Here is a 16,490-nt window from a genome sequence, read left to right as displayed (position 1 = left end):
TATGGCATCATCGCTAAAGACAGGGGGATGAGCATCAAACCTCGGTTCAAATCCAGCTCTGTCATTTAGTACTATAAGAACGTGGCAAATTACAACTCTGAGCTTCTGTTTTCTCAGCTGTAAAGTAAGGACGATAACACCTACTTCATACGTTTATCAGGAAGATCAAATGAGACAATAGGAATGTTTAAAATTGTCATTGGCACATGTTAGGTGCTCAGGAAATGAGTGTCTTACTATTGTCATCATTTTCATCATCAGTATCATCATCGTATTGGCAAACTGAGCAACACATTCTAATAGTCATCTCATGAAACTAGAGATCTATCATGTCTATGACAGTACAGAAAGTTTTTATTCTATGTACTTGCCATTGCCTCCTTTTTCTACTCAAACAATAGACCATTGTAAAGTACTTGGCCAACTGGATTGATCTGTTATGGTAACAGTTAATGCCAGATACACTGGAAATATAATTATTAATCCTATTCCAGGGGAGGAATACTAAGTCTTCATGATTATGGAGCCTAGAAGCTCTTGATCAACAATTGAAACAAACAAACACAAAGGTTTGAGAGTGGGAGAATTACTCTCTTGCGCAGTAGAGGATAGACCTGCAGCTGAATCCTTGAAGCCAGATATCTTCCTGAGCAGCAGTTTCTTGATTTATAAATTGGGAACATACTCACCTGTTAAGGTTTCTATGAGGACTAAATCATATAATCTTTGCTAAATTACCTAACAGAGCACCCAGGACAAAGTGATACTAAAAAATAAAAAACTAAACAACAACAACAACAACAAAAACAGTGGTCTACTCTTTCCTTCCCAAACTTTTTGAGTGTTCTAAAGACTTGGTAAATGGAAGCTAAAAAATCCTTTTTGAGAATAAAAGGCAGCTGGATGACAGTGGGAGATCTTGTTGGAGGACTTAAAAGGCTTCCTGCTTTTACAAAAGTATGAATTAAGAGAACAATAAATAATGGAGCAGCAAAGGAAGAGGAATTAATGAGTGCCCTCTCTTTGATTTTTCCTTGATTTCTACAACTTGTCTTCCTAACATACCTTCTTCTTAGGATTGCATTGTAGCCTAGATGCTTTTAGAACAAAATGTTCAGGTAACACAACCATACAAATTAAGAATTGACTATCAGAAGTAATGATAAAGATATCATACTGGCGTACATCTTTATTGGTTATGCATTTTTGTGAGGACTAATAAGTTCTGTGAAGCTTCATTTTTTTCTTTCAACTCACAATTTTCAAGGATCAACTATCTATTAGGAACTGTGCTAGATGTTAGTAATACAGAAAAAAACATTGTCAGTTCAAGTTGTTTGCATTCCAGATTCTTTCCTCTTACTTCCAACTCCACAAATGTGACTGCAAGAAAGAATTTTTACACAAAGACAAAACTCTTTCATCCTGATGTATGACCATTGTTAACCTTTTATAATGACAGGAAGTCACAGGGGAATAATGCCAGAATGCTACAAAGACAAAGCAGATAGACCCATAAAGAAGAGGGAAGTAATTAATCGATGGAGAATACATTTTAGTTTCAGTATCTCCAGTGATTCTTTTAATCATTTCTAGTAAGTATCTGAAAAATCTGTTTTTAGTCTTTTTATTTATAAAAATTAAATCAGAAATATTAATTACTTCAGTTTTGGTTTTGGTACATAATAAGAACAAAAGGCCGGGCATGGTGGTTCACGCCTATAATCCCAGCACTTTGGGAGGCCGAGGTGGGTGGATCACCTGTGGTCAGGAGTTCGAGACCAGCCTGGCCAACATAGTGAAACCCCATCTCTACTAAAAATACAAACAAATTAACCGGGTGTGGTGGTGCATGCCTGTAATCCCAGCTAATTTGGAGGCTGAGGCAGGAGAATAGCTTGAACCCAGGAGGTAAAGGTTGCAGCAGTGAGCTGAGATCATGCCACTGCACTCCAGCCTGGGCAACAGAGTGAGACTTCATCTCAAAAAAGAAAAAAAAAAAAAAAAAGAGAGAGAGAGAGAGAGAGAGAGAGAGAACTAAACTAAAGTGTTGTTTGACTTGAGTATCTTGAGATACATAATTTTCTTACACATTGTTTACTAATCTCATGCATAGATCCCATTGAATTTTCTTACATTAAAATTCTCTTTGTTCCCTCTTTTGTAGTTATTTTAAATTAACTTTTCCTCACTGTATTATTTGCATTGTTTCATGCTACCCTAAGTCCCTTTGGAATCATGGAAAAATAAACAGAAATCTATGCCTTTGGCCATTACACTAAATGTGTTGAGGAAACAACTTCACTTTGTGCGTTCTTTCAGAAGCACAGATTCTCACAAATTCTTTTACCAGTAACAGTTAAAAGATAATGATGGTGATAACAAATGCCACATTTATGGGGTTTCAATTTATTTTCTTAATAAGGATAAGTCTGGTTATTTATTTGCAATAGTAGCCCACATTTCAGAGCACTTTCCACCTAGTTACAAATAAAAGATTTATTAGTAATATTTACGAAAATATATTAATATATTTATATCTAAAAAACATTGCAATTCATTTATTCCACTCATTTTCTCACTATATGTAACCAGCAGGAGGGTTAAAGGTTCAAAAAGCCCCCTGGAAATCTTCCTTTTGGGATAGCTCCAGCGCATAGCATGAAACAATATAGCTGCATAAATTATTAACACCACTTTAATCCTCCGATTAAAACTGCAGTGTGAAGCAGACTGTTTTCCTATGTAAGCCACACCACGGGAGCATGTTAAGCACCTTTAGATGTTATTCTAATTCTTCCAGCACTTAGCACAGAGCCTCTGAGCACGATAGGCTCCATTATACATGGTTTATTTGCTGGGTTCAGATCATTTGAGTGCTATTTGATACACTAAATCATTAATAGGTAAAGTGGGATTCATAGTCAGTTCAATTCAACAAACATTTATGGAGCACCTACTATGTAATATGATCACATCACTCCCATGCTTAAAATCTTTCAGTAATTCCCTATAGCTTTCAGGATAAAATCCAAGCTTCTTAATACAGAATAAGAGACCCTACCTAATCCATCATAATGGCAGATATATGACACACAGGCTCCCACTCCGCTCTTCTGCTCCCACAACAAAGGGAATCAATGTATCCCATCACTATTTCCTGCTGAGACTGGCCATAGCTTCAGAATCCTTCACAACACAATGTTCTACACAACCACCACCAACAGACCACAGTGAAAATCTATTTGCTAGTCCTTTCTGATGATCTAGCATTCCAGAACTTCACCAAACACCATTTGCTCCAGTCACATAGAACGACATGTAGTTCCCTAAACATGCAAGACTTTTCACACTTAGGTACCTTTGCATATATTCTCTCTCCCTAGAATAATCTTCCTCCTTTTCCATGTTTAGGTAGCCGCCACTCATCCCGCATAATTCAGATGAAGCTTTAATTTCTCAGTCTGATCCCAATATCTTTCTTCTGCACTCTTGAAGTACTTGGCACTTAGCATTTTTTTTACTGGACCATGATTATTTGTGGTTCATCCCGCTCCTTGACTAAAGTTAAATTCTTTAAGAGTAAAGGATATGTCTTATTTTACTTTGTATCTCAGGAAGCCATCACAGAGCCTGGCATACAGTAGGTATTTAATAAATGTCTAAGAATAAATGTTCTAGTCACTCTACCAGGTTCCAGGAACACCATAAAGAATAATGCATAAGAACAGGTAACATTTATTCAACATTTATTATGAGCCAAGCACTGCTCTAAGCATTTTACATGTATTACCTTATTCAAACCTCACAGCACCCACCCTTCAAGGTAGGCTCTGTGCTTGGAAGGACTATAATAGATGTATGTTCAATATAAAGCGGTAGCACAGAAGAGAGAGTGATTAATGTGATAGGAGATGGAGGGACAAATGATCAGGGAAGCTTTCACTTAAGAAGTGGTATTTGCCAGGTGCGGTGGCTCATGCCTGTAATCCCAGCACTTTGGGAGGCCAAGGCAGGCAGATCACGAGGTCAGGAGTTCGAGACCATCCTGGCTAACACAGTGAAACCCCATCTCTACTAAAAATACAAAAAAATTAGCTGGGTGTGGTGGTAAATGCCTGTAGTCCCAGCTACTCGGGAGGCCGAAGCAGGAGAATGGCATCAACCCAGGAGGCAGAGCTTGTAGTAAGCCAATATAGGCCACTGCACTCCAACCTGGGCGACAGAGCAAGACTCTGTCTCAGAAAAAAACAAACAAAAAAGAAGTGGTATTCAAATTAGGTTTGGAAGACAAAGAAGAGCACAGGAAATGGAGTGAAGGAAAAGATAGACTAGGCAGACAGAGGAGTGAAACAACACACATAGGAGTGAACCAATATGATGTTTGGCCAGCAGGACCCAGTGCAAAATGAAGATGTAGGGAGAGGGAACATATGTAAAGGCATCTAAGTGAGATGGGGTCCCACTGTGTTGACCAGGCTGTTCTCAAAATCCTAGTCTTAAGCAATCCTTCCATCTCAGCATCCCACAGTGCTGGGATTACAGGCATGAGCCATGCGCCTGGCCAGCATGAAGACGTGGTTTCTTTCATGCAAGAATTGGTTCAAAATAGTTATAGCAGAGCATTAAATGAAACGGAGCCCTTCTAAACTCAGTGCCCTGTCAAACAGCATAGGTTGCACACCCATGAAGCCAGACCTGCTGGGTACCATAAATGCTTCAGTATTGCTGGGACAAGAATTACATGGAGAATAAGTACTTTATGAGGCAGGAAATGACACCAGTGACATCAGCAAAGGCCAGATGCTATGCTATGCTAAGTAGCCTGGACTTTGTCCCATAGTTAACAAGAAGCCATAGAAGGGATCTCAGCATTGATGCAACCTGATTGCATTAATTTGTAAAAGGATACTCCTGGCAGCCTTATGGAAAGTAGACTGGAGGGTAAGGGAGGAAAACATGGGAACAGCATGGCAGCAGTGGCCATCATGTGGGCCAGAGAGGCTCAAGCCTTGACCTTGGTCTTTTCAGTGGGGATATCCAAGAAAAGCAGTCTGAGAAATAAATAGAAGGTATGGCTGGTCGGCATTGACACTCAAGGTGCACATGAGGGAAAAAGGAATAAATGAAAGGCGGAACCAAGGGTGTGGCATTCAGGAGAAAACTTTACCATTTTGCTTCAGCCTGCCAGACCAATTTAAAGTAGTGCATGATATAATTATTCAGCATCATTTATGTCAGTGACATTCCCAGCCTAGAGAAGGCTAATGCACAAACAGCAAGGAATGAAGCCGTTGTGCAGATTTCCATTTCTGTAACTTCCATAAGCAAAGATGCACATGAAGAGTCTATTTATTTTTTTCTTGATCTATTTCCAAAGAACAGTGGCTTTGGGTCACTTGAGTTTTTCCTATGAAATAAAAAGAGATGATCCTTACACCCTTCCGATGGAATTTCTCAATTACCAAGCTATTGCCAAAGCTTCTTGAGTTCTCTTTGGTTTACTTGCACTATTTGAATGTGATCGCCAATATAATAAGGATAAAATTAAATAACACGTTAGTTCTTTGGAAGTTCAAACACCAATATTGGCTTCATTTATACAAAAACAGTAAACACCTACATCCTTGGAGGCTGACAGTAGTTCACACAACTAAATTACCTGTTCTTAACCCTCTAATGGTACATTTTTCTGTTCAGTTGTTGAAGATTCAGTCCATTTGTGGAAAGTGTCCTAATCATGCTAACTTCCCTTTCACCTCTTTGCTCATAAAACTTAGGGAATTAGAATATCAACATACACAAATTTAAATAGTCAAAGTATTAATCTACTTATGACTCATAATCCCCTTCATTAAATAACAATTTTTAAAAATGGGAACATAGTAGATTATTTTTCTGGTTTCAGGGATAACTGACACCTTTCAAACTTTTCTTTACTGTTCTAATTTTTCCTAAAGAAAACAGCAATCATTTAACAAAATGTTAACAATGGGGTAGCTTGATGTGGCTGAAAGATCATGAGCTTTCAAATCAGATGGATGGAAGTTGGTACAGGTGTGGACAAGTTATTTAACTTCTCTCACCTTCAGTTATCCTGGGTGTAAATTGGGATTTTTATCTACATTGTAAAGTTAACAGAGGACTGAGTGAGCTCAAGGTTGTCCCCAAGCAGATCTTCAATAAAGTCAGGTTCCTGGGTAGCCTGTGCGTGTCTTTGGTAAGCAAAACTAAATGATGCTTAATACCTTTATAACTTTTCCCTCAATTTTAATTGGTTGGTTGGTTTCTGAGGGTGAGTTTCTTCCCTTTGGGTATAACCAAGTGGGAAGATCCTTCAGGATCTCAGCTTCAGAACATGAAGTTCCTAAGCTGAAATCAGCTCTCCCAGGGTCAGACCCTGAGACAGCAACACCAGCATTGGGAAATTCAGAATCGTCTTCTTACAAACAAGTGAGGAGCTCTTACATTTCCTTCTTTCCACAAAATGCTTTTAGCTCTCATATTTAGTGCTTCAGTAATTTCCTCAGAAGGCTCTCCCGATCTCCCTGACCTCCTCACTTGATCATATCCCCTGCTATAAACTCTCATAGCAACCTGTAATTGTTTCTTTATAGAACTTACCACAATTATAATTGAGCAATTAATTCTGAAGTTAGTTGTTTCAAGTACATCTCAATGTTAATTACACTGCAAATCTGTCTTGTTCAATACTGTAGACCTAGTACCTGGTGCACTCCCTTGCACCTACTACGTGCTTAACAACTATGTATAACAAAATGAATGAATGGATGCTGGGCCCTTGTTAACTAATTTGGATAAACACATATATTATTCATACACATAATGATTTGGGTTACTTTGCTTGATTCACATGTGTAGTCTTCAAACTAAGGATTAATCTTCATATACAGGGACATTTGTGATTGGTAATTAGTGCAGAGACTTATTAAATTGCTTTGATCACAGTGGGAATGGATTTGTGCAGATCCAGGTACACTCTTCCTTAATAATTATTGTGTCCAATGGTATACACTTACAATTTGGTGAGACAAATGAAACTGGGCAAGTAAGAGGGGGAACAGAGTTGAGAGAAACGCCTCTCAAATGCAATGAGGTGGTACCATTAAGCTTGTCTCTAAAAGCTGAGTATACTTGAGAGTGATTTCCTGAGTCTAGAACTCTCAGCAATGCAGCCAAGCAGTGGGTGATGGGGAAAAGCAACTAATCCTGAGAAACTGCCATGTAGAAGACACTGAATCCACTGACATTGATGTATCTCCCAATTACAGTTGAAGAAATGGAGGTTGATAAATGTTAAGTAAACTTTTCAAGGTCACAGAGCTGGGATTCAAAATAAAGGCAACTTAATATGTAGAAAGTACAAAAAAATACTGGAAAAGGGCAAGGTAGAGAATATAGGGAAATAGAGAGCAATAGGATAGGTCTAACTGGCACAGGCATAAGGGCAGCCTCCTTCGCCAAGAAACTACAATCGTAACAACTGGCTCTGTGACCCATCCTTATCCCCCTAATATCCATTCCATTCTTCTTAAAAGGCAAACATGCCAGGGTATGTAAGTGGGAGGTGGGAAAAAGGCATCTCCACCTTAGAGCCACAGTGATCAGTAATCACCTTAGTAGGCATGAGTTATCAGATACCGGAAAAGGACATGAGGGTTGGTAGAATAAAGAGAGGAACATGGGCAAGAGGAAGAAAAGGTAATCAGAAGAACAGGTGATGGGCACCAAATAAAAATCCTTTCAAGTCACCATTTTGCCCTGCACCAGCATTGTAAATCATTGCCTTTGCCCCAAGGTATGCAATGGATACATTATAGATCCATAGTTAGAACCATGGCCAACAAATGTCTGACCCTCACTATGGTTGATCCATAATCTTGGCCTCTATTGCATAATGATCTGCAAGAAAAAAAATTAAATGGTTCTATCATTAACCAAGTTGCTTATTCCTGGATCTGAAGTCACTTTTGATACCTCTACTCATTTATTTATCACAGTCAATCATTTGCCAAGGCTCAGTTCTACTTCTGAATATGCTTGCAGGTTCACCACGTGCCTTCCTCTTTAATCCCTCACAGTGCCATTCTATCTGTCTCTAAAAGACTTTTAATACAGTATCAGTCTTCCACAAAGATACAATTGTCCATGAGGTTAGGAACCATGTCCATCATTTTACCATCATATCTCCCAGGCTTAGCACAATCCATGGCACACAGTAGGAGCTTAACAAATATTTACTGGAAGAGTAAATAAATATTTGCTGACTGAGTAACTAAATAAATAATACCCTTTTAATCAGTCCACAAATATTTAGTGAGTCAGTACCCTCTGCCAGGCAATGTGTAAGGCACTTAGGATACAGTGAACGAGATAAACATAGTACCTGACCTTTTAGAGCTTATAGTCTAGTACACTTTTTACCTTTTCTATTGGAATGAAATAACAGATCTAAGCTCTTACAAAATCTTACCTGATTATCTGGCTCTTCTCTGAGTTTTCTTGAGCTATATAATTTAACCCTTAAATGCTCCGTGCTAAGCTCTCTATTATTTTTCTCATCTCCTCACCAAAAAGGTAAGATCCTTGAAGGCAGATAACTGTTTCAATTTTTGTGTGTATGTGTCCTGTCTTAGTCTACACAGAAGCTTCTTTTAAGAGACTGAAAGAATGGAACTCTCTGAAGTAATGTAAACTTTATATATCTTGATAGGGGATATATCACTAATAGGGTTGTGTCCTGATTGGGCTTTATATCTTGATTGGGTTACACAAGAATATACATTTATCAAAACTCATCAGAATGTACATTTATGATCTGTGTGTTTCACTGAAGATAAATGTTACCTCAATTAAAAATATATTTAAAGTAACACACACTTATTATATAAAACATCACCAAATAAAAGTAAGCAAAAATAAGAAAATAAAAATCACCAGTAATCTCATCACTCAAAGAGGAACACAGGCTAGATGCGGTGGCTCATGCCTGTAATCCCAGCACTTTGGGAGGCCAAGGTGGGAGGACTGCTTGAATCCAGGAGTTTGAGTCCAGCCTGGGCAACATAATGAGACCCCATCTCTGAAAAACATAATTAGCTAAGTGTGTGCCTATAGTCTCAGCTACTCAGGAGGCTGAGGTAGGAGGATTGCTTGATCCTGGGAGGTCAAGGTTGCAGTATGAGCTCATACACATCATGACTGGGCCACTGCACTCCAGCCTGGGTGATAGAGAAAGATCTTATCGAAAAAGAAAAGAAGGAAGGAAGGAGAGAAAGAAAGGAAGGAAGGAGGGAAGGAAGGAAGAAAGTACGGAAGGAAGGAAGGAGAACAAAAAGGAACACTGCTTAAATTTTGAGGTATATCCATCCACATTGTTTTTGCACACACATACACACACACTATGGATTCATATAGAGTGTAGTGCCTTCTAATTTCTTTATAAACATATACTGAGAACATACATAAAAGGTTCTTTATAATTACCTCTTGAAGGATTAATTTGCTAAACTGCATAAAAATCAGAATCCTAAATTTGTTTCCGAAACCTTTGGCGCGTACGATATTCCATCATCATTACCACTAACACTTGTTGAATATCAAATGTCATCCCTAAAGAGTTTTCTTGACAAAGAATGATCTTTTGCTAATGTTGCTAAATCTTAACTGCTAGGTGATCACTAACAGTAAATTTTTAAGCTGGTACCAGATTTATGATCAGCTTCAACTAACATTCTAGTGTTCTTAGTGACCAAGTACAACAAGCATCACCTCAGAATTTATTCTTCTATTCCCCTCACATTACTAAGCTGTTATAAGATCCAATTTATGGCAAGCTGCTATTATATTCATTGTTTAATTTGGGTAGATTCTAATTTAATACAGGGACCCACATAATTGTATGGCTAGACTGTTGTGATCTACATCCTCATAAAATTTACCACAATATGAGCTCATACACGCAAATCTCACATTTATATCAGCAGTTCAAACCACATCAAACTTAAGACATAATATCTGAAGTCAGCAAAGCCACAGCCCACCTCTAACACTTCCTAAAAAATCCATTGCTAAATCTAGTTCACCAAGAAGATGGCATATGGGTAAATATTCTAGTGAGTCCTTTGCGGGTTTCCTGATGGTGCTACACAGACTCAGACAGAAGGAGAATTACTTGGAACTACCCAGAAAATGAGAAGAGCAAGGACTAGAAGCAAAGATTTGTGAGAAAGGGAAATGTCTTTTGCTTTACACTTTTTGGCAAATGATAAAAGGCAGCTTTAGTGACAGCAGCCAGATGGAGATCAAATGACAACTGTGAGTTCATAATGGTCTCCAGCATTCTGGCAAGCACAGGGGCAGTAGGGGAAGTGGGAGGGGTCAGCTTTCCTGGTACTACAAGTCAGTCTGGTGCACATCAGTGTTATCTGACGTCAGCTAAAACCAGTTCTGAGGCACGACATGGGGACCAGCTGTTACATACTGAAAGCACCCTGGCCTGCCTCTGTGCACTCCCTGAACTCCTCCTGCCTATAACATTTACAGGGCGCTACCAGTTAATTTATGTTCCCTACACCGGGGAGGATCCAGATGCCTGCCGAGGCTGCAGTTGCTGATTTGAAAGGAGCTCACAAATACAGGAAGCTCTCAGAGGATAAAAGAAAACATAAGAGTATTTTACAGTGAACTTGAGAAACTCATTGTTCTGTATTAAAAAAAACACACACACAAGAAGGGTTTGAATAACATCAAGCCTGTTCCTTAGCATGCACAGAAACACGATTCATGTTACCAAAACTGCCTAAAAAGGCTGGTTGTGGTGGCTCACACCTGTAATCCTAGCACTTTGGGAGGCCGAGATGGGTGGATTACTTGAGGCCAGGAGTTCAAGACCAGCCTGGTCAACATGGTGAAACCCCGTCTCTACTGAAAATACAAAAATTAGCCAGGCATGGTGGCTCGGGCCTGTAGTCTCAGCTACTCTGGAGGCTGAGGCACGAGAATCACTTCAGCCCGGGAGGCAGAGGTTGCAGTGAACCAAGGTTGTAGTGAGCCAAGTTCATGCCACTGCAATCCAGTCTGGGCAACAGAGCAAGACCCTATCTCAAACAAATAAGGAAACAAAAACAAAAAACAGCCTAAAGATCTAAAATGCACTGACGGGGGAACCTCAGTTCATCTGTAGTTAGAAAGGGAACATGTATATTGGATCTACCTGTGGCTTGCATCAAAATTCAGGGGAATTTTCACAGCAGTAGGTGAGGACCGGGAAGTCCAGTCAGCACTTTTGCCGTTAGCAATGATGCCTCAAGTGTTAGAGAAAATGGAAATAAATACAGTATTTTACTTAGATGAAGGAATTAAGAACAAAGAAAACTAGAAAGGACATTGGAAAATGGGTGCCATCTAATTAATATTCATGACGTCCTGCTACATGCTGTGTACTCTAAGTGCTGTGCGTATTTTGCCTCATTTGATTTTCATAATAAATGTAAGAGATAGCTTTTGTCAGAAAAGAGGCAAAAGAGCTTAGGTGGCTTGCCCAAGCCTGATTCCAGAGTCTGCATTCTGAACGCTACGTTCTGATGCCACGTGAACCACAGCTGTTCTAGAGGAGCATAATATGTGGTTAAGAATGTGAGATTCATAGTCCCACAGATGTGCATTTGCATCTTGCCTTGGCCATTTAGCTATGGGTCTTTTGAGTTAGTAACTAGTTTAACCTTTCCAGTAGGCTACAGCTTACTTAGCAATAAAATGAAGATAATAGTATCTATCTCATAGATTGTTGTGAGGGCTTAGTGACATCATGTAAATAACAATTTTGCCATACTGCTAAGCATGATAAGCATTTAGCAAATTAATATTTTTTCTTCTTTTTATATTTTAAAAATTTATTTTAATTTTTTTTAGAGAGGGAGGTCTCACAGTGTTGCCCAGGCTGGTCTTGAACTCCTGGTTTATATGATGTCATGGTCTCAAGTGATCCTCCCTCCTCAGCCCCCTGAGTAGCTGAGATTATAGCCGTGAGCCACCATCCCAGCATAAATTAATATTCTTATTAATAAATAAGGTCTAGGGGAGGATCACTTGAGCCTGGGAGGTAGAGGCTGCAGTGAACCGAGATTGCGCCACTGCACTCCAACCTGGGTGACAGAGCAAGACCCTGCCTAAAACAAACAAACAAAAACAAATAAACAAACAAAAATAAGGTATAGTGGAGGTAGCGGAGGAAGTGTCTTTAAAGGAGCTGGCAGGCCTTGAATCTATTATAGTGTTGAGGACAGCATAACTTCTGATTTTTCTAAACATCTCTGGAAGCCAACTCACTGCTGCACACGGATTTCATGAGAAAATCTTCTAAAGGAATGTACATAGGTTGAAGTTTTGACATCTCTGATTTTTGGAAATTATGCTGAGTGTCTTTTCATTAATTTAAACTTGGAGAAGAATGAAGGGAAATGCTCACATCATAGGTGACAACCTGAGGAAAAGTAAATTGCAGAGCACTGTAAAAACCCAGTGTTTAAGGACTCCTCATAGCTAGAACCAAATAAATTAGGATTTCCACTGTGGTTAGATTTAAGGCAAATACAGCTTTAGGATCACAGATGGACTTGTTTTGATAGTTTACATAAAAGATATAAATCCAAACTTATAAAATGGAGTAGAGGGTCCAGTTGCTAGGGATAATTAGGGACACGCCAAATTAACCAAACTTAATTCAGATGGTCATTAAACAATAACCCCACCTGGTTTTTAGTCGTTTTACCATCTGTTGCAGCTCCTTCTTCTCAGATGGGAGAGGTCGTGCTAACTCCCAGGTGCGACCTGTTTATTAAGACGCAGTGCCAAATCATACTCCATAGCATTTGGTGACCAGACAATAAATTCAGGTTAATAAGGCAAGTTGTAATATAACTTCAACCGACCTATGGAAATAGATTGAAATGTTTGAAAATTGATATCAAAGCAGAGGAGCATGAATGTTTTTTAAATTCTTTAGGCACATTATCTCATGATTGAATTTTTAAGGCCCAGAAAAATAATTTTTTTGTGGTAAGGCAAGGTATTTGAGATTTTTCAGTGACTGTGGAAAAATATAGAGTAATTATAGAATAACAAAATTATTAAGTAAAAAATGGTAGAGCTGGAAGGGTCTTAGAGAACAAGATATCTCCCATTATGATGAGTATGCATGTCTCAGGGGTTATGGGGTGTATTGCAGGAGGGGATTATGAGGGGAAGCCTAAACTTGCCAATCCCTGCCCTTCACCCCCACTGCCATCCGGCTACTGCAGCCACAACACTTCCACTTTTATCTATCTATATGTGGGGATTATGCCTACTATGGATTTTGGGGAAAGGGAGTTCCTTTCAAAATTAAAAAGAGTTCACAAATATTTGTCAAATGAGGAAACTGAGGAATAGAGAAGGTAAACAACCTGCTAAAGATTGTATCATTCAAGCCACATTCTCAGAGGGACATCAAATGAGATTTATTATTGTTGACTATGTTTGAAAAGTAGCCACATCGTTCTTAATTTGACAGCTTCATTTCAAAACTTCCCTAAATATAGACCAGATACACAATATAAACAAATAAGCTTATAAATGGGACTTCTTGTATTTGATGGCAATGCTTTCCTAAAATAGGGAGGATGGCTTGCCAAGAGGGAGTCTCCAGCTGAGAAAGCAAAATCTCTGACACATTTCTGCTTAGTGGACAATGATACTAATAAGATTCCCCCCTCCTATATCTTAAGGGAATGAGCTGGAACATATGGCAAAAATCCGTACAGGTCAACAATAGAATGCTAAACACAATCCATCACTTTGCCACAAACTGATATGGTCCACAAAGCACAGAAATGTTCATAATGGATAGCCAGATAGCAGACCATTCACTGCATTCTTTGGTTACTGAAAATGAGGCTACTTTGGACCTTTACAGTACGAAGTCACATGGGAGCCAGAAAGACTACTGTCACACAAACATGGCCGTGGCCCACATCTAAGACCAGCTGTACAGAAATGAGCACTCCAAAAGACCATGTCCTAGACCCTCTTCAAAACATCACAGTCTTACAGAATTTGATCCTAAATGATCTTGTTTTAATATTTAATATCTTCCAGACTCTGAGACTGACATTTTATTGCCAAAGTACATGAGGATCAAACCAAAATATAAGAATGCATATTATTCACAGAGCAAAAAAAAAATCTTATAAGCAATTTCAAAGAATAAGTTTTACTGGCAGAAATTTCCAGTTAATCAGGATTAAATGCTTACAAGCACTAAAGCCAGAGAGAGAGGTAGAAGTTCAAATAGTAGTAAAGAATGCTCTTATTCTCTTTTATTTCTTTTTCTTTTGTTCTCAGTCTCCTAAATATTACTTTATTTCCTTAATTTCATCTCCAATTGTGTTTCTTGCATTTTGCTTCTGCAACATAACCCATCTTTGCTTTTAAATCTCCCACTTCAAAACTCACCTTCATAAAACCTTTCAAAGTTGTTTTCCTCATCATTATAATCTCTTTATGCCACATTGAAAGAACAAGATTTGAAGCTTGGCAATTAAGCACCTTTTAATCTATTGAGTTTTATATGTGTATACAGTACAGGTCAAAATCCTTAGCTTACAAAATGGGTCCGTTTATAACCCGTGAAAAAATTATAAGAAAAACAGTTGGATGGGGGTGGAGGGACTATGAGAATAATATGAATGCAGATAAGGGTGCATAACCCTCTGTAACTAAAACAATACAAGCTGTTTTCTGATGTCATGGAGGATTGAAAAAAAAAGCAGCAAAACAGTATTTGATCAAGACATTTTCCTTTCTAATATACAAAAAAGACCACAAAGTATATAACTCTTATGCTCTAATTCATCAATTATATATTAAAATCTGTGTACTTTATTCATTCAATAATATCTGATTTAACAAATATTTATTAAGGGTTCACTCTATATAAGGCGCTGTTCTAGTCACTTAGGGACCAATCAGTGAACAAAGAAAAATTCTACTCCGTACTTTTGGATAGTGGAGTGGGCAGGAGGAGAGTCAGATAACAAACAATATATACAAGTAAAATATATATGTTTGAAGGTGATTGTGACATGATCTTTTAAAAAAACAGGGTTTAAGAGATTAGTAGTGCCAGGGAAGTAGAGGTATTGCAACTCAACTAGAGTGAGCAGGGCATGGCTCATTAGGAAGGGGGCTGGAAGGCAATGAGCAATGTGGTATCAGGAGAAAAAACATTCCAAGCTTGTGGTCAGTACAAAGGCCCTGAGGCAAAAGGGAGTTCAATATGGCTAGAGAGAAATGAGCATGGGGGAACAGTATAAGATAAGATTGCTGTAGGGATCAGATTTTTATAACAGCTTTATTGATATAATTCACATTCTGTACACACCCTAAATATTTTATTCAATGGGTTTTACTATATTAACTGAGTTGTACAATTGTCACCACTATCAATATTAGGACACTTTCATCATGGGCACAGATTTTATATGGTATTTTAAGCCATAGTAAGGACTTGGGGTTTTTCTCTGAGTAAAAAGAAAAGCCACTGATAACTTTGGGTTAAAGAATTGACTGGGATCTGACTTACTATTTACAGGATCCCTTTGACTGCTGGAGGTGAAGGGAGGAAGGGGAAAAGCAGAGGGAGACCAGTTGTTATATTTTTCCAGGTGGGAGATGATGCTGGTGGTAGCGGTGATGAGAAATAGTTGAATTAGTTTACATTTTGAAGTGGAGCCTATAGGATTTGCTGATGGACTGGAAGTGGTTGGTTGTGAGAAAAACGAAACAAGAATGACACCAAGGTTTGGGGGCCTGTACAGTGGGAAGAACGGAGTTGCCATTGACCTATTGTATGCACAGATTTGGCCAATCAGGAGAGCAACAATTGTCATTTTAAGTTTAAGATGCTTACTATATATTGATGTAGATATGATGAATAAGCGCTGAGGTTCAGAAGAGATGACTGGCCAGGTTTGAAATATGTTTGGAAGTCATCAGCATATAAATAATTAAGGCCATGAGACCAGATGAGGTCACCAAGAGAGTGAGTACAGAGAAGAGGTATAAGCATGAGCTGTTATGAAGTTAGGAAGAAGAAAACTTTGCAGTGAAGTTGATGGGTGAATAGAATTGTCTTTTTTATTTCAGAGAGAGAAAACTCACAAATCAGCTAGGAGCAGTGGCTCACACCTGTAATCCTAGTACTTTGGGAGGCCAAGGTGGGAGGATTGCTTAAGCCCAGGAGTTTGAGACCAGCCTGGGCAACAAAGCAAGACCCCATCTCTTTGAAAAATTTAAAAATTAGGCTGGTGTGATGGCATGTGCCTATAGTCCCAGCTACTCAGGAGGCTGAGGTAGGAAGATCGCTTGAGCCTGGGAGTTCAAGGCTGCAGTGAGCTATGACGGTGCCACTGCACTCTAGTCTGGATGAC

This window comes from Chlorocebus sabaeus, chromosome 20 (assembly GCF_047675955.1).
Source record: "Chlorocebus sabaeus isolate Y175 chromosome 20, mChlSab1.0.hap1, whole genome shotgun sequence".
Taxonomy (NCBI): Eukaryota; Metazoa; Chordata; class Mammalia; order Primates; family Cercopithecidae; genus Chlorocebus; species Chlorocebus sabaeus.
The sequence above is the reverse complement of the archived record's forward strand: the minus strand, read 5'-3'. Positions refer to the sequence as shown.